We start from the raw sequence: 19,724 nt of genomic DNA, 5'->3' as shown, positions 1-19,724 counted from the left end.
TCAAACTCCTACACATTCTTCTCTCACTCCACCATAATGAATTCTCCTATTTTTGGGGGAAAATAAAAATCATCAGAGAGCAACATTCTCATCCAGCTGGAAAGCCTCAAGCCTACTTGCATTTCTTTTTTTTAATGTTTATTTATTTTTAAGAGAGCGAGAGACAGAGCATGAGCAGGGGAGGGGCAGAGAGAGTAGGAGACACAATCCGAAGCAGGCTGCAGGTTCCAAACTGACACCAGCAAGCCCAACTCGGGGCTCAAACTCACAAACCATGAGATAATGACCTGATCTGAAGTCAGACACTTAACCAACTGAGCCACCCAAGGCCTACTTGCATTTATACCTATGTTTTCTGTCTTCCTTCCTGATACCATGAAAGATGTGTCTTTGCCCCTATCAAAGGGCAGACTCCCCCTTCTAGTATATGGATCCCACCCCCTCATGCCTTCTCAAGGATTTTTCCTTGCTGTATCATTACTTCTATTGGAATATTACCACCTTTAAAATTTTTTTAATTAATTTTTTATTTTTTGAGAGAGAGAGCTAGAGCATGAGTGAGGGAGGGGCAGAGGGAGAGAGAGACAATCTTCAGCAGGCTCCACTCCCAGCACAGAGCCCGATGCCAGGCTCAATGTCACCACTAGGAGATCATGACCTGAGCCAAAATCAACTCAGACATTTAACCAACTGAGCCACCCAAGCGCCCCTGGAACATTGCCATTTTCAAAATAAACAAAACCTTCCTTTTAGTCTATCATCTCATTACTTCATTCCTCTTTACAACAAAACTAAAACAAATCTACACTAGAGGTCTCCAGTTCCTCACCTCAGTTTCCTCTTAAATCCACCCCAATTGGCCCACTCTTCTCCTTTAAGGATTCCTTGCCAAGGATGCCAGTGATCCACATGTTGCAAAATCCAATAAACACTTCTCTATACTAATCTCGGGACACCTGGGTGGCTCAGTCGATTGGACATCTGACTCTTGATTTTGGCTCAGGTCATGATCTCGTGGTTCGTGGGTTCAAGCCCTGAGTTGGGTTCTGCCCTGGCAGCTGGGCAGCTCTGTCGGTTGAGTGTCTGACTCCTGACTTTGGCTCAGGTCATGATCTTATGGTTTGTGGGTTCGAGCCCCACGTCAGACTGCATTGACAGCACAGAGCCTGTTTAGGATTCTCTCTCTCTCTCTGTCTCTCTCTGTCTCTCTCTCTCTCTCTGCCCCTCCCTCCCTCCTCTATAAATAAATAAATACATAAATACATAAATAAACTTTAATTTAAAAAAAATCTAGGGGCGCCTGGGTGGCTCAGTTGGTTAAGCATCCAACTTTGGTTCAGGTCATGATCTCACAGCTTGTGAGTTCAAGCCCCATGACGAGCTCTGTGTTGACAGCTCAGAGCCTGGAGTCTGCTTTGGATTCTTTGTCTCCCTCTCTGTCCCCCTCCCCTGCCCACACTCTGTCTCTCTCTTTCAAAAATAAACATTAAAAATTTTTTAAATAAAAATTAAAAAAATCTATACTCATCTCTTCTTACCTATTAGCAACCTTCCACATAGATGGCCCTCTGTCTTTCGTGAAACACCTCTCACTGGCCTCTGTGACACCACATTCATGATTTTTCTCCTGCTTCAGTGATCCCTCTCCGTTGCTGACTCCTCACTCATAGGACTTCTAAATGCTGAGATATTTTGGCGTTCATTTCTGGGTACTCTTTAACAACTGTTCTCTACTTATGTAGATAACCTTTTCAAGACCAAATACCATCTAAATTTATATTTCCATAGTAGAGTAGATCTGTCCTCTGAGTTCCCAAGTCAGATAGTCAACTTGGAGGTGTTGCTGGCATGTCCGATTTAGTATATGTAAGCTGGAGCTCTTGATTTTATCAACCTAACCAGTTCCTCACCACAATCTTCTCCAGCATAGTAATTAGCATCGCCTAGTTGTTAAAAAACAAGTATTCATCCTCTTCATAAAACCCCCAAATCTGTTCTACCTACAAAGTATATCTTGAATCCATTTACCTCTCTCCATCTCTACCACTACAACCTAATTTTTTTCACCTCCATCTCATACCTAAAATTAACTCAACCACTTTTCAACTTGTCTTCTTCCTCTCTTTCTGGGTGCTCTCTGATCCATTTTCTTCTTCTTCTTCTTTTTTATAATGTTTATTTTCTTTTGAGAGAGAGAGAAAGTGGGGAAGGGGCAGAGACAAAGAAGGAGAGAATCCCAAGTAGGCTTTGTGCTGTCAGCACAGAGCCTGACTTGGGGCTCTATCTTACACATAAAATCATGACCTGAGTTGAAATCAAGAGCTGAACGCTTAACTGACTGACCTAGGCGCCCCCTCTAATCCATTTTCCACGTGGCAGCTAGGGTGATCTTTTAAAAAACATAATTCAGATGTCATTTTCCTCCCTTAAAGGCCCTCCAGTGGTTTCCATTGCTCTTAGAATAAAATCTATACACCTTACCAAGATTACAAGGCCTGACTTGGTCTGACCCCTGTTTGCTTTCCCAGTTGTTTTTTTTTAGTATTTTTTTAAATTAAATTCTACCCCCAACATTGGTAGGGATCAAGAACTCACAACCCTGAGATCAAGAGTTGCATGCTGTACTCACTGAGCCAGCCAGTGACTGCCCCAACCCAGTCTTATCTCTCTAGTTCTCTGACTCCTTTCACTTGTTCTTAGGATTTATCAAGTTACTTCGTCTTTATGCTTTTTGCCCCAGGGTATTTGGACTTGCTGCTTACTCAACCTGAAGCACTGTTCCCCCACAACTTTCTGCAGTTATAGCTTTCTTCATTCTTCTATCTCAGCTTGAACGTCACCTCAAAAAGCCTTCACTGCCAATCACCACATCTGAAATAAGCCTCAGTTATGCCATCCTGTACATTGGTGTAATGTATAGAATAGCTCTCTTCACACATTGTACTTGTGTATTTCTTCACTTGTTTACTGTCGATCTCCTGTTAGACTGGGATTCTGAGTCTGAGTTCTTTAAGACTGTACCACTGGTAGCTAACACAGACACTCACACAGAAATGCTTCATAAATATGTGTTGAATGAATGAATGAAAGCATAACTCTGAAGAATGGGCTTTGGTTCCATCTCAAGGGCTGCATACCAAGGTCCTTTACTTTTCTAACACACTCCCTAAGGTGTACATACTCCTTAGGGAACTTGTGAGGATTATGCAAAGTGCTTTGTAGTTTCCAAGTGCTCAGTAAACACTAGCTATTGTTATGAGAAAATCAAAAACCCCTAAAGGTGCTTGAGTATTGAAGACAAATATTTGGAGTTCAGTACAAAAAAGTCTGGTTAGTGTATTATTTAAAAAGGCAAGGAAATTTGTAATACATTTTTATTTGAACTGTATTTATTTACTCATTCATTCATTTTAAAGCAAGCTGTACACACCCAAAATGGGACTTGAGCTCATGACCCCGAGGTCAAGAGTTGCATGTTCTACTGACTGAGACAGCCAGGACCCCTGTAATATATTTTTGAAGAAAGTCTATTCCTGAGTTTAATAGTAGATTAAAAGAATGATCCACTACAACTAAGTAGTTTTTCTTAGGAATAGTGGGTTGTCTTAACATTAAGGTATTAGAAGAAAAGTACTGGGGTGCCTGGGTGGCTCAGTCGGTTAAGCGTCTGACTTTGGGTCAGGTCATGATCTCATGGCTCATGAGTTTGAGCCCTGTGCCGGGCCCTGTGCTGACAGGTCAGAGCCTGGAGCCTGCTTAACATTCTGTGTCTCCCTCTCTCTCTCTGCCCCTCCCGTGCTCATGCTCTGTGTCTCTCTGTCTCTCTCTCAAAAATAAACATTAAAAAAAAATTTTAGGGGGGAGGGGAAGGAAAAAAAAAAAAAAAGAGGTTAGAGTGGGAGAGAGCCAAAGCATAAGAGACTGTTAAAAACTGAGAACAAACTGAGGGTTGATGGGGGGTGGGAGGGAGGGGAGGGTGGGTGATGGGTATTGAGGAGGGCACCTTTTGGGATGAGCACTGGGTGTTGTATGGAAACCAATTTGTCAATAAATTTCATATATATATAAAAAAAATAAAAAAATTTTAATGAAGTATTAAGTATTAAGCTAATTTATCTCATCAATAAATGAGAAGTGCATGGATGCTGAAAGGCGGTTAATAAAATTCCACACTCTGAGTTTTACATTTTTTTAAAATTTTGAAATAGGAGGATGATTATTCTAAAAAAATCTTTATTATATTGGATGAAAAAATTTTCAGATTATACCAAACACATTAGGAAATGGAAAAGTGGCCATTTCCTCCATTCCATATAATGGGAATAGCTGCCACTTAGTGACCATTAGCTTTACACTGGGCATTCTATTATCTCCATTAATCTTAACAACAATGCTATAATCTTGATACTAGGATTATTTCCATTTTACAGATGAGGAGACTGGGGCTTACAGAAGTTTAGTAACTTTCCCAGCATTACACAGCTAATACATGAGCTGGGATTTGAATCCAGCTCTCTCTAATTAAACATTTCAAACTCTTCGCCTTCTGCTAGACATCCTCCTTTCATTCCAGATGTTGATGCTTAGGTTCGATTATAGCCTTAGTTATCAGTTTTTTAAAATTACACGAATAGTACACTACACATGTGTTAACCGTAAAAGATTCAGGTAATGAATACACTTCTAGAATAAATTCTGACCCTCATTCACTCACTCCCACTCTAATGTCAAAAGTTTTATTTTCCCAGAGGAAAATCTTTTATTCTTTTCTTTTTAAGGAAAATACTTTAATATAGTAGGAAAGAGCTGCCTCAAATAATAGCCAATATCATAACAATAGCCAAACTTAATTGATCATTTTATATGCCAGACACTGTCATAAACCCTTAATATTAAATTTTCATTACAACTATGAGATTGATGGTATTGTTTCCTTCATTTTACAGATTAAAACACCACCACCACCACCAGTATAACCTCAGCGAATACACTAACCTGATTTCTCACCTAGACCTTTGCAAAAGCTTCTTAAATGGTGTCACAATTGCCCTCCTTCTTCCTATTTTCCAGGCAGCAGCCAAAATTTATCTTTAAAAAAAGCAAATCTGATACTTCTTACGCTCCTCTTTAAAACTCCTTATTGTCTTCACATTGCCCTTAGGAGAAACACACAAATCCAAAATTCCTGAGGTGGCCCTCCGTCCCCCAGCCATCTCATTCTTTTTCCCTTATCTCTCCCTCTTCTGTTCTTTGCTGTAGTCACACTGACCACTTTTGAGTTCTTTAATTTATCATGTTCTCACCTGAAATAGTCTCCCTCTGGCCACTTTCTTCCCACTTTTTGAGTAGCTCCCACCTGTCTTTCAGGACTTAAACTAATACCTGCCCTTCTCTGAAGGCTTTCTGTGACTCCAGAGACCAAGTTGCATCACTTGATTGTCACCCTGTACTTTATTCTCCTAACATCATTTCACTGATTGTGGAGACTTTCTGAATTGTACCCTCTAGGTTGTAAGATCATGAGGGCAATGACCTAGATTATCTTTTAATCATCATAGCTCCAGAGCCTAGTGCTGGGGCACTTAATATGTATTTGAATGAATTAAGAGATGAGTGAATGAATCAATCCATTAATCTTTCTTTTTCAGAATCATTGAAGAATGCCCCCAGTCATAAATGACTAATTTCAGATATTAGGCACAATTCCATAGTTCAAATGTAAATTATCCTGGATGGCATGTGGAACAATCATCACCTTGTAATACTCTGGATGTGGGTGAACTTACAATTCAAAATTATAACTACAATAAATAACAAGTATAATTATCCTTTGGTTCAACTTTTTGTGAGCCTAGAAGGGTAGGAGATGGAGATAATATGCTTGCTGAAACGCATTGCTGCTCCCTAATGAATATTAATTGAATTGACTAAATTTACATCTTAAACTGTATCCCAGGGCCTGAGAAGCCATGTTGGTCAGCTTAATTTGGGTTAATTAGCTTGATGGTTTCAACCTTGCAGAGGCTATTCAGTTTCTGGATCTTTTGGGACTTGTCTCTATAGCTTCATGCATGCAACAGAGGCCTCAAATTATGTTGTTGGGGAGGAGAAAAGAGGGCACCTAAGCTCGTCAAATGCACACTCCCCTGGAATAAGTGGCTTCTAGATGGGTCCAACTGGCAAACTCTAACGGTGCAGTAAAGATCCTCACCACTAGGTGTCTCAGTGGCCGTGCCACTTCCTCCATCTCCTTGGAAAGCAGCTAGCTGCACACACTCCATTACTCTATTGTTATTGAGCCTCCAAGCAAAGAAATTTCCGAAGGGTTGATTTCAATACTTGGTAAAATTTCCAGCAGATCTCATAAGCAACTAGATCGCCTCTCTCAATAATAGAAATACTGGATTAATCGCAGTGCCTCACTCTTCTTTCTTTCCTTTGTTTAGGGGTGACAAGCTGTGTTGGTAGTACATTTATTTATTTAATTATTTTTCTATTTATTTATTTATTTATTTATTTGGAGAAGAGTCTTAGCCTGAAATGATTATTATGTTCTACCTGATCTTGATCACCTCTCACTCCCATAGTGAGCTAAATGTCCTTCCAGGCTTCCTCCACACAGGTACTATATATAGCCTCGAAGACATTTGTCACTCTTTGCGGCTAAATTGACCACGTGGACTGATTTTAAAAATGAAAAAAGAATTTAAAGAATCACTAAATGGAGGAAGATAACATAGAGACAGAGCCCATATATATGAATATTTACCATAAGATGACATCAGAAATTGATGAAAAACGAAAGAAATATTCAACAAATGGTATTGGAACAACTTGTGCATAAAAAAATAAATAAAATTACCAAACTAGCTAACCAAACTATTTTATAAGCCAAGATTCCAATAAACAGCCAAAATAAATGAACAAACATATGGAAAATATTTAACTTCACTGATAATTACAGAAATGCAAATTAAATTGGGATACCGTTTTTCATCTAGGTTAACACAAATTGAAACAGCCGCTACTGATACAGCACTTTTGGAAACTAATTTAGCATTCCTTTCAGCAAATTCATTCTCTCTGTCTCCTCCCTCCCCCTCAGTCTCTGTCTCCTTCCAGCTGCCTCCCCCATCCCCCCGCCCTTCATTCATTCATTTTTCTTCAACAAATACCCTCTGTATGCCTGCTTGCTAGGTGCTGGAACCTAGCCTAAATTCTAAATACAGGAAAAACTTTATATACAAATTTATTTGTCTCAACATTATCAGTAATAGCCTCAAATCGAAAACATCCTACGTTGTCATCTACAGACAAGGTGACAAAATGTCTTATTTTGCTCAGGACAATCTTGGTTCATGCCTGATGTCTCCGTGTAATGCATAAATGGTGCCCCCTATTAAGACAACTTTCTGATTTGATAGCAGTCAAGTATCTTGAGGCAGGGTCAACATTTCTAATTTGTATAAAATCGCTACTGAGATTAGCTGCTGCTCATCAAGTTACTGAGGTTGGGTGATTTCTGGTTTTATATCTATTTTTCTATAATTTCCAGATTTTCTAAAATAGACTTTATATGCATATGGGCTTTACATGCATTAATTCATTTCATTTTCACAACCCTATGTTCTTTTTTCTAATGTCACTGCTTTTTTTTTTTTAATTGGGAAATTGGAATATGGAGAGATTAAGTTACGTAACTAGAGTCACAGTTATTAGGTGGTGGAACCAGGAATTATATGCAGTCTATCTCCATACCTTTATTTTTAAGTTTACTTATTATTTTTAGAGACAGAGCGTGCACAAGCAGGGGAGGGGTAGAGACCAGGAGAGACAGAAACCCAAGCAGGCACTGGGCCATCAGCACAGAGCCCAATGCGGGGCTTGAACTCATGAACTGAGATTATACTCTAAGCCCAAATCAAGAGTCAGATGCTTACCTGACTGAGCCGCCCAGGTGCCTTATCTTCATACATTTAAACACCAAGGTATCCTGCCCATAGTGATAACTATATCCAATTGTGCTTGTAATTCATTCATGGGGGAATAAAGACAACCTATGCTCATAAATGTTGAGTGCTTACAAATGATACCTAAAAAGGTCTCTCTTTATCTCATAGAAACAAAATATTTTAAATCCACCAATTAGAAACACATTATAAAGAATTGATTTTTAAGAAACATGAGGCAAAAATGTTCATAAGGAATTAAGTAAACTGTAGGAATCCCAAGCACCACATTATGAATGTCTCTTTTTGATATATGTTTATATTTATGTTTAAATTTCAACATACATTAAATACACATGATAAAAATATCTGTTTTGGAGTGCTTGGCTGGCTGAGTCAGAAAAGCATGTAACTCTTGACCTCTGGGGTGTGAGTTTAAGACCCACATTGGGTGTAGAGATTACTTAAATAAATAAACTTAAAAAAAAAATTAAAGGGCCACCTGGCTGGCTCAGTTGGTGGGGCATGCGACTCTTGATCTCAGGGTGGTGAGTTCGAGCCCCACATTGGGCTTAGAGCTTACTTGAAAAAGTATATTAAAAATAGCTGTTTTAAGGGTGCCTGAGTGGCTCAGTCAGTTGAATGTCTGACTCGATTTCAGCCAGGGTCATGATCCCAGTGTTGTGGGATCCAGCTCCAAGTCGGGCTCCATGGTGAGTGTGGGGTCTGCTTGGGATTCTCTCTCTCTCTCTCTCTCTCTCTCTCTCTCCCTCTGCCTCTCTCCCCCACATGTGCTCTCTCTCTTACTCTCTGTAAAATTAAAAAAAAAAAAAGCTGTTTTAGGCATGCCTGGCTGGCATGTTGGTGGAGCATGCAGCTCTTGATCTTGGGATTGTAGGTTTGAGTCCCATGTTGGGTGTAGTGATTACTTAAAAACAAAATCTTTAAAAAAATATTATAAATGTATTGGTATAACATTTTTCTTATATCATTCATTTAAAGTGAAGTAATATGCATTACTATTTAAGTAAGGAAGTGTAAAAAATGTATACTTTATGAGTGTTGTTAAAGATTTATACGAATAACTGTAGGGGCACCTGGGTGGCTTAGTTGGTTGAGCATCCAACTTCAGCTCAGGTCAAGATCTCGCGGTTTGTGAGTTTGAGCCCTGTATCAAGCTCACTGTATCAAGCACAGAGCCTGCTTCTGATCATCTGTCCCCCTCTCTCTCTGCCCCTCCCCTGCTCATACTCTCTCTCTCTCAAAAATAAAACATTAAGGGGCACCTGGGTGGGTGGCTCAGTCGGTTAAGCGTCTGACTTCGACTCAGGTCATGATCTCACGGTCTGTGAGTTTGAGCCCCGCGTGGGGCTCTGTGCTGACAGCTCAGAGCCTGGAGCCTGCTTCCGATTCTGTGTCTCCCTCTGTCTCTGACCCTCCGCTGTTCATGCTGTCTCTCTCTGTCTCAAAAATAAACATTAAAAAAATTTTTTTTAAATAAAACATTAAGAATAACTGTATAATGCTATTTTTAGTTATATGTCAATCTAAAATACATTATTTAACTTAAAAATCTCTTTTTTTAAATCATGCATTACAGAAGGGCAAAATTTAAATTATTTCCCTAAAAGAGATCCTGGTATATTTCAGTATCCCCTTACCTATCTGAATCATACTATGCTGGTACCAATCAAATTCCCTTTCATGGGTTTCACAAGCCTCCTTGGTTATAGATTCACAGATCATGTTGAAGGTTGGCTATAAATGTCTCATCCATTACATGTTGACATCTCTGAGTTTCAGTCTCAGAAACAGCATAGGTTGGCTATTGGAATGAAACAGATTCAGGTTCCCATCCCAGCTCCATCTCAGACTGTCCTTGGGCAAGTTTCTGAACCTCTCTGAGCTTCAACTTTCTCATTTGTAAAATGATAAGGCCAATAATATCTCCTGGTGTTGGCTTGAGGATTAAGCGAAATGGGTTGGTTATACTAAGCACCTAACATAGGGTGTGGCTTCTAGTAAGTTCTCAGTTAACGTTAGTTATTATTGTCATTATGACAGTCAAGTTCTGGGAACCCCACTAGGGCTCTTATATGGTGACTCTGGTTGGATGGGATCAGGTTTGAAAATAACTTCACTGGCTTCAGCAAGGAAGGACACATGGAAATACAGTTTGAGTGACATTTCCCAAGAGAACATAGGGAACAAACTAGAAGGGTAGGGCAAAACAGGCAAGATCATCAAGGCTGGTTGGTTTTGGGCAGGCATGCTAGGCACTGCAGTGGGAGTCTCTGGGGCAAGCTGGGTTGAATTTAAATTTTTTTTTAATGTTTTATTTATTTTTGAGAGAGTGAGAGAGACAGAGTATGAGCGGGGGAGAGGCAAAGAGAAAGGGAGACACAGAATCCACGAAGCAGGTTCCAGGTCTGAACTGTCAGCACAGAGCCCAACGTGGGGCTCAAACCTGTGAACCACAAGATCATGACCTGAGCCAAAGTCAGACGTTTAACTGACTGAGCCACCCAGGCACCCCAAGCTGGGTTGAATTTTAATATCCTTTGGACCACAAAGGGGATAGGCTTCCTGTCCTCCTGACACTGCAGTGAAAACCAGTTTGGGTGCTGTCCTCCCTCCTAGTTAGTGGGACTGTAGCAAAAACAGCAAAGAGCCTTTGTCACATCTACCTCTCCTCAGACATGCCCAGCATGGGGTCTTAGCTCCAGATTAAGTGCTAGCACTCAAGGTTCTCATGATCATTGCACAACATGGCTAGAGACTCCATGAACACAGTACCACACACCGGTGGGGGAACAGGAACAACACAGGAGGCAGCATGCCTGGAAACCCCTTTTCCATCTTTTCAAAGTCCAACTTAGGATCAAGGTTGTAAGGATTGAATGGGATAAGGCATATTTAGTACAGCACCCACCACACAATGTGGGCTGTTAGTCCTCTTTACCTTCATGCTCCACACGACCTGGAATGCAGTGGGCACAGTTGATTAACAATCATCCTCCCGGATGATCTTCCCTCCTTACACAAGTCCTGCCACTACCTTGTCTGGGCTTCAAAACACCCTCTTCTTGGTCTGTCATCGTACTTACCACCCTGCATTTCATTTCTATTGTCTCCTGACTTGCATGTCTCCTCCACAAGACTGGGAATTCTTCGAAGGCATACACCACAGACTTCATCTGTGAATTCATATCTTCGTTGCTTGGGGAATGTTCAATGACTGTTAAATAAAGCAAAATATATTGAAAGCAGTATGCATTTTGGAATTTTTATACCCAACTTGAATCCCAACCTTATCATTAAAGCTGCATGTCCCTAGTAGGTTACTTCAGAGTCTTTGTTTCCTCACTGAAAACAGGGATGATAAGAACTCCCCCCTAACATTGCTGTGAGAAATGTTAAATAGGATAATGTAGGAAAGCATGACCCCCCACCCCCCATCAGTTTTAGGTGCTCAGTAAATTGGTTCCCTTCCTCCTCTCAGAACTTCTAATAAGCTAAAAAAATGAAAATACAAATCTCCTGGACTCTGACTTTTCTTCATTTATGAAATTCTCATGGAGTAAGAATACATGAGGTAAATGTCAAGTACTCAGATGTCTTTGGCTAAGCAATGGGTTATCTTAGCTGAAGGAAAAGTTTAATGTGTTATTATTACTGGGTGTAATTTTTTTAAATAATTTCTTTTTAATGTTTATTTTTGAGAGAGAGAAAGAGAGCAAGTGGGGAGGTGCAGGGAGAGAGGGAGAAAGAATCCGAAGCAATGTCTAGGCTCTGAGCTGTCAGCACAGAAACTGACTTGGAGCTTGAACTCACGAACTGTGAAATCATGGCCTGAGCTGAAGTTGGACGCTTAAACGACTCAGCCACCCAGGCGCCCCTATTCTAGGTTTGTTTTTGCTGTCTGATATGAAATAAGCAATTGTGGTTTATGATGCTGTATGTGGATGTAGGCGCCTCCTTGGGCGCCCCTGTATATAATTTTCATTTAGATGTTTACCTACCTATTTTTAAAAAAAAATTTTTTTAACGTTTATTTATTTTTGAGACAGAGAGAGACAGAGCATGAACAGGGGAGGGTCAGAGAGAGGGAGACACAGAATCTGAAACAGGCTCCAGGCTCTGAGCTGTCAGCACAGAGCCCGACGCAGGGCTCAAACTCACGGACCGCGAGATCATGACCTGAGCCGAAGTCGGCCACTCAACCGACTGAGCCACCCAGGCGCCCCTACCTACCTATTTTTGAGAGAGATAGAATATGTATGCTAGCAGGGGAGGGGCAGAGAGAGAGGGAGAGAGAATCCCAAGGAGGCTTCACACTATTAGCACATAACCCCACTCAGAGCTCAAACTCACGATCTGTGAGACCATGACCTGAGCCCAATTCAAGAGTTGGATGCTTAACCCACTGAGCCACCCAGGTGCCCCATTCCTGGGTATAAATTAAGTCTTCCTTGACATTCTACCATAATGGAAGAAAACACATTGTCCTTGGGGTTAATTCAAGGAACACTACTCACAGGAGGGAAAGTCTGGGGTAGGAGGGTGCAGGAGTCATCAGGGGCCCCGGCTCCATACCCCCACCTCAGTCAGAAGCATTTCTTCTGGAGCCTCTTCACAGACACTGATGACAGAGGCCCTGGTAAGTGAGTCCTCCTGCTCCTCTGGGGCCGCTTTGTAAATCACCCAAGGCCTCAGGATTCATCAGACCTCATGGATGACTGACGGGATGGGAGAGGGAGGGCTGAGTCTGACAGAGAGGGTAGGATTTTAAAAAACAAATCTGACTGGAACATGGTAAGAGATGATGACAGGGGGAGGTAAACCAAAGGGGTAAATGAAGAGATTTTCCAGGAATGCCCACATAAGCCAGATTCCAAGGTTGTACTGTAGTAGCTCCTCCTCCAGGTCCTGCATTACCCACCCACCCCACCCCTCCCGCACTGCCTTTTTGCCACTAGCTGAATTTAGACCACAAACCACGGGCCTGCTGCCTCTTCAGAGCCTTCCTGGGAGTGAGAATCTGATGCTTGTGAAGCAGCCCAGTGATCCAGGGCACTAAGTCAAACAGCCCGCTCCTTCTGTTTTCCACAGTTGGCCCCAGTTATTTGGGAGGAAACACAATAGATGACTCTAGGAGTCAATGGCCTAAAATTCTGAACAGCATATTCACAAAACTGAATGAAAACCATCATCTGTCACAGCCCTTTTGAGTTACCATTTTACCATCCACCCACCACTGTTCACTGCCTCCTATCATTTCTACGTTGCCTTCCTGCTTTGGCCTATTCAGTGCACAATGGCCTCTTCTGCCCCCACTTCTTCCCTGAGTTAAAAACTTTCTTCAGTAGGGGCAACTGGGTGGCTCAGTCAGTTGAGGGTCCGATTTCAGCTCAGGTCACGATCTCACAGATGGTGGTTTGAGCCCCAAGTCGGGGTCTGTGCTGACAGCACAGAGCATAGAACCTGCTTTAGAATCTGTCTCCTTCTTGCTCTAACTCTCCCCAGCTTGTGCTCTCCCTCTCTCAAAAATATATTAAAAAAACTAAAAAAATGGTTTTGAAAAATTACCTCAGGCTCACAAGCCTGAAACAATGATTTTGAAAAAAACTCAAAACCCTTACTTCTGGGGGCTCCTGGGTGGCTCAGTCGGTTAAGCGTCCGACTTCGGCTCAGGTCATGATCTCATGGTTCCTGAATTTAACCCTGGCATCAGGCTCTGTGCTGATAGCTCAGAGCCTAGAGTCTGCTTTGGATTCTGTGTCTCCCTTTTTCTCTGCTCTTCCTCCGCACATGCTTTGTTTCTCTCTCTCAAAAATAAATAAACATTAAAAAAATTTTTTTTTATTTTTTTTAAATTTTTTAATGTTTATTTTTGAGACAGAGAGAGACACAGCATGAGCAGGGAAGGGGCAGAGAGAGAGGGAGACACAGAATGTGAAGCAGGCTCCAGGCTCTGAGCTGTCAGCACAGAGCCCGATGCGGGGCTTGAACTCACAAGCTGTGAGATCATGACCTGAGCCGAAGTCGGACGCTTAACCGACTGAGCCACCCAGGCGCCCCCCCCCCAAAAAAAATTTTTTTTAAAAGCCCCTTACTTCTGAAACATTAACACCTCCAACCTCTTTTCTTGGTATATTTTATCCAATTCCATAAGAAAATTGCCCTATGCTATGTTTCCCATCCTTTCAAAGTTCTCAAGGAGTTGTCTACCCCTAGATGTCTTGAATTAGTTTCTTTTTTATAAAACAAAAACAACAAAAGCAAAAATGTTTCACAAAGTAGAAACAAACTCATTCCTGAGAGGTAGCATGCATAGTTTTTAAAAAGTCCACTGTCTAGGTTTGAATCCTGGGTCTGCTACTTACTAGTTATATGGCTTTGTCAATTCTGGTAACATCTCTGGGCCTTCAGAGAAGTTTCCTCACCCTTAATATGGGGATGATACTAATAGTACTTACTTGTAGCATTAGGAAGATTAAATGACTAAAGCACATGTAGGGGCACCTGGTTGACTCAGTCAGTTAAGCATCTCTTGATTTCAGCTCAGCTTTTGACATCACTGTTCATGAGATGGAGCCCCACATCAGGCTCTGTGCTGACATCGTGGAATCTGCTTCTGATTCTCTTTCTCTCTCTCTCTCTCTCTCTCTCTCTGCCCCTACCCCGCTCATGCATGCTAGAGCGCATGCTCTCTCTCTCTCTCAAATAAATAAACTTAAAAAAATTAAGCATATATAACAACATTCAGCACATGAGACATGCTATAAAAATATATACTTTTGGAGTGTTCCTGGCTGGCTCAGTCATTAGAACATGAGACTCTTGATCTTGGGATTGTGGGTTTGAGCCCCATGTTGAGTAGAGATTACTAAAAAAATAAACTTAAAAAATGAACTATTTATATGAATAATGTATATAATAGTAATAATACAATAGCAATAATATAATAATAATAATTTATGATGTTAAAAATTAATATATATACTATTAAATTACAAGAATGCAGATTTGAATGCCACTATGTAGATAGCAACTAGAACTTATATCCTAGGTCTTTATTTTATTTATTTTTTTAACCATTATTTATTTATTTATTTATTTATAAAAAAAATTTTTTTTAACGTTTTATTTATTTTTGAGACAGGGAGAGACAGAGCATGAACAGGGGAAGGTCAGAGAGAGGGAGACACAGAATCTGAAACAGGCTCCAGGCTCTGAGCTGTCAGCACAGAGCCCAACGCAGGGCTCGAACTCACGGACTGCAAGATCATGACCTGAGCCGAAGCCGGACGCTTAACCGACTGAGCCACCCAGGGGCCCCAACCGTTATTTATTTTTGAGAGACAGAACACAAGCGGGGGGTGGGGCAGGACGGTTCAGAGAGAGAGGGAGACACAGAATCTGAAGCAGGCTCCAGGCCCTGAGCTGTCAGCACAGAGCCCAACGTGAGGCTTGAACTCATGAACTATGATATCGTGGCCTGAGCTGAAGTTGGATGTTTAACCGACTGAGTCACCAAGGCACCCCTATCCTAGGTCTTAAATAGCTCAGTTACTCTGGTACGTGTTGACAAACCACAATTCCCAGTCCATTTAAACCCTGCTCCAACCTTCTACCATTCTCCTACTTGGCCCTCTGAATGCTTGTTCTGACAAGGATAAAATAACTCCTATCCTTAAGGGAATGAACCCACCTGGTCAGAAGTTCTGCTTTGGTGAAACTGTAGTGGCTCAATTTCTAGGTTGAAGAGATTTCAACTCATGGAAACAAGGCTGCAGAGTTGAGTGGAAGAAGAGCAGCCCCCAAAAGGAGACCCAGGACTGCACGAGTTAAAAGGATCAGCCCAGTCCATAATCATAGACAATAAAATATGAATTTCAATGCCTTGAAATGCAGCTCCTGTCACAACCACAGGACTACAGCTGTACTCTGAAAGGTCACTGATGTCTCTTTCGAGCCAGTCCAGGTCTTTATTCAGTTCTCATCCTTCTTGAGTCTTTATAATTCCTTCTTGGCTCTGCACCAAAGCCTTCATGTTCCTAGAGGAATGCACATCGGAACAGTGGCAAGGACACTGTCAAAAGATTACAATTCCCATCACAAGTAAAAAGATTGTCACTGTGTGGTTGATGATCACTTCACATTTTATACAAAAATACAATTGTTACGTTGTACACCAGAAACAATATAAACGGTGCCTGGGTGGCCCAGTGGGTTAAGCCTGCAACTCTTGATTTCAGCTCAGATCATGATCTCATGGTTCATGAGTTCCAGCCCCGTGTCAGGCTCTGCACTGCTTGGGATTCTCTCTCTCTCCCTCTCTCTCTGCCCCTCCCCTTTTCTTTCTTTCTTTCTCTCTCTCTCTCTCTCAAATAATAAACTAAAAAAAAAAAAGTTAAAAAAATTAATATTATACATAAATTTTATCTCTGTGAAAAATTACCAGAAAAAAGTTTATGAGGAAACTGCACTAAAACAGAATGGTGCAAATACATAGGCCAGAAAAGATGGAAAGATGGAGGTTATGGGATGCAGCAGCACCAAAAGCTGTACTACCTTCTTCCTTTTTTTTTTTTTTTTATGTTTATTTACTTCTGAGACAGAGAGAGACAAAGCATGAGCAGGGGAGGGGCAGAGAGAGAGAGGGAGACACAGAATCCAAAGCAGGCTCCAGGCTCCAGGCTCTGAACTGTCAGCACAGAGATGGATGCCGGGCTTGAACTCACAGACTGTGAGATCATGACCTTAGCTGAAGTCAGATGCTTAACCGACTGAACCATCCAGGTGCCCCTCTACTTGCTTTCCTAATGCTAAGTATAAAGTACATTACAATAGGAGAGGAGAGACTTTTCTTGGGAGGAGATACCAGGATATAAATATGTGAATAGTTAATAATGGTTTTCTTTCTTTCATCGTACTTACCTAATTTATCTTTTTATTAATTGATTTCTTGTATTTTTCTCTTATCCCACTACAATGTAAGTTCTATGAGGGCAAGGAACAGGCCCACAGTCTTGCTGATTCTTGTATCCCCAGCAACCAACACAATGCCCGGCATATTGTCACAGGTTCTAAGATAGAAAACAAGCGATAAAAATATTAGAAGATCGGGGCGCCTGGGTGGCGCAGTCGGTTAAGCGTCCGACTTCAGCCAGGTCACGATCTCGCGGTCCGTGAGTTCGAGCCCCGCGTCAGGCTCTGGGCTGATGGCTCAGAGCCTGGAGCCTGTTTCCGATTCTGTGTCTCCCTCTCTCTCTGCCCCTCCCCCGTTCATGCTCTGTCTCTCTCTGTCCCAAAAATAAATAAACGTTGAAAAAAAAAATTTAAAAAAAAAAAAAAAAAAAAAAAAAATATTAGAAGATCTTGGAAAACATTTATTGCTATGTTCTTGGGGACATAAAACCTTCCTAAACCAGAGAGAAGATCAAGAAGCCATGAAGAAAAAAATTAGTAGATCTAACTACATAAAATAAAAATTCTGGGGGCGCCTGGGTGGCTCAGTCACTTAAGTGTCCAACTCTTGACTTTGGCTCAGGTCACGATTTCAAGGTTTGTGAGTTCAAGCCCCACATAGGGCTCTGTGCTGACAGCATGGGGCCTGCTGGGGATTCTCTGTCTCCCTTGTTCCCTGCCTCTTTCTTGCTCATGTTCTTTCTCTCTCTCTTCCTCAAAAATAAACTTAAAAAAGAAAGAAATTTAAATTAAAAAATTCTGCCTGAAGAATAATAATAACTACCAACTGTTTGTCCCTTTATATAGACCAGTTTCTGTTCTAAGCATTTTATACATCTTAACTCATTTAAGCATCCTAATAATCTTATTACCATCACCCTTTTACAGATAAGGGAACTGAGACCCAAAAAGATTAAATACTTTGCTTAAGATCGGCTACTAAATGGTGGAATACAGATTTGAACTCATGCAATCCAGTTCCAGGGTCCTTGCTCTCAGCCATTACATTGCAGTTGCTCCTGGAAGAAATGATAGCAAAATTTTAAAAACAAGCAAAAGATAAGGAGAAAATTTTTACAAAATATATCGTAGACAAGGACTTAGTAGTCATAGTATGTGAGTTTCTGAAACTCAATGAGAAAAATACAGATAATCCAGTTGAAATATTGGCAGAGAATATGAATAAAAAATACACTAAAGAAATAAATACAAATGGTCAATAAATATTCCTCAACAGTACATAGTGGTTTGTAAAACTATAACAATAGAAGCTTCTACTTTTTACTCTTTAGATGGACAAAAAGTAAAATATTGCAAGTATCCAGGATTAGCAAGGAAATAGAAAGAGTAAACCAGTTAAACTACTTTCCTGTTTTTGTTGTTTTAATTTTTAAATGTTTATTTATTTTTGAGAGCGACAGAGACAGAGTGCGAATGGGGGAGGAACATAGAGAGAGGGAGACACAGAATCCAAAGGAGGCTCCAGGCTCTGAGCTGTCTACACAAAGCCCGATGCGGAGCTCAAACTCGTTAACCCTAAGAACATGATCTGAGCCAAAGTCAGAAGCTCAACCAACTGAGCCACCCAGGCTACCCTCCTGTTTTATTTAATAGGTTATTTGTCATTACTCTCATGAATGATTGGCTAATCAATACTGATTGGCCAATCAATAAGTGTTTATTATTTTTTTAATATTTATTTATTTTTGAGAGAGAGAGACAGCACAAGTGGGAGAGGGGCAGAGAGGGAGGGAGACACAGAATCTGAAGCAGGCTCCAGGATCTGAGCTGTTAGCACAAAGCCCAATAGGGGGCTCGAACTCACAAACCGTGAGATCATGACTTGAGTTGAAGTCGGATGCTTAATCCACTGAGCCACCCAGGCGCCCCAATCTGGGACAATTTAAAAATTAATACTCATGGGGGTAACTGGGTGGCTCAGTCCATTAAGCATCCAACTCTTGATTTTGGCTCAGGTCATGATCTCACAGTTTGTGAGACCGAGCCCAGCATTGGACTCTGCACTGACAGTGCAAAGCCTGCTTGGGATCCTTTCTTTCCCTCTTTCTGCCCCCCCCCCTTTCTATCTCAAAATAAAAATAAACATTAAAATTTTTTTTAATTGTCCCAGATTTGACCAGAGGACACTCCTTCAAACTGGCACATGTGTCCTTTTGACATGTTCCATTGTTCTTTGAGCACTGCTTACTTTCTGGCACAACAAAATATTTTCAGGTTCATTCTATCCCAGCCCTGTAATCAGTCATTTCTCTAAGGGGTCCTGGCTCCTTATAGAAAACAAGTGTATTCAATGTTATTATACATGTATATAATATGTCACTTACTAATTATTTAATCATTAATATAATATATCTATATATTACAATAAGTGTCATTTATTTTAGGTTCTCTTGAAGGGCTAGAAAATGTATGTAAAAATGCTTAATGATAAATGTTAAGTAAAATAATCAAGACAAAATTTACATATAGTATGGCAGTTTTCATTAAACACACAGACAGGGGCGCCTGGGTGGCTCAGTCAGTTAAGCATCTGACTTCAGCTCAGGTCATGATCTCACAGTCTGTGAGTTCAAACCCCACATCAGGCTCTCTGTACTGACAGCTCAGAGCCTGGAGCCTCAGATTCTGTGTCTCCCTCTCTCTCTGCCCCTCCCCTTCTCATGCTCTGTCTCTCTCTGTCTCAAAAATAAATAAAAACATAAATAAATAAATAAATAAAACACAGACAATTTGCAACAACGTGAATGGAACTAGAGGGTATTATACTAGGCGAAATTAATC

This window comes from Lynx rufus, unplaced genomic scaffold, assembly GCF_022079265.1.
Source record: "Lynx rufus isolate CCGP_SWC_20201006 ecotype Redwood Valley unplaced genomic scaffold, mLynRuf1.p SCAF_2, whole genome shotgun sequence".
In the NCBI taxonomy this organism is placed as follows: domain Eukaryota; kingdom Metazoa; phylum Chordata; class Mammalia; order Carnivora; family Felidae; genus Lynx; species Lynx rufus.
This window is presented reverse-complemented; position numbering follows the sequence as displayed.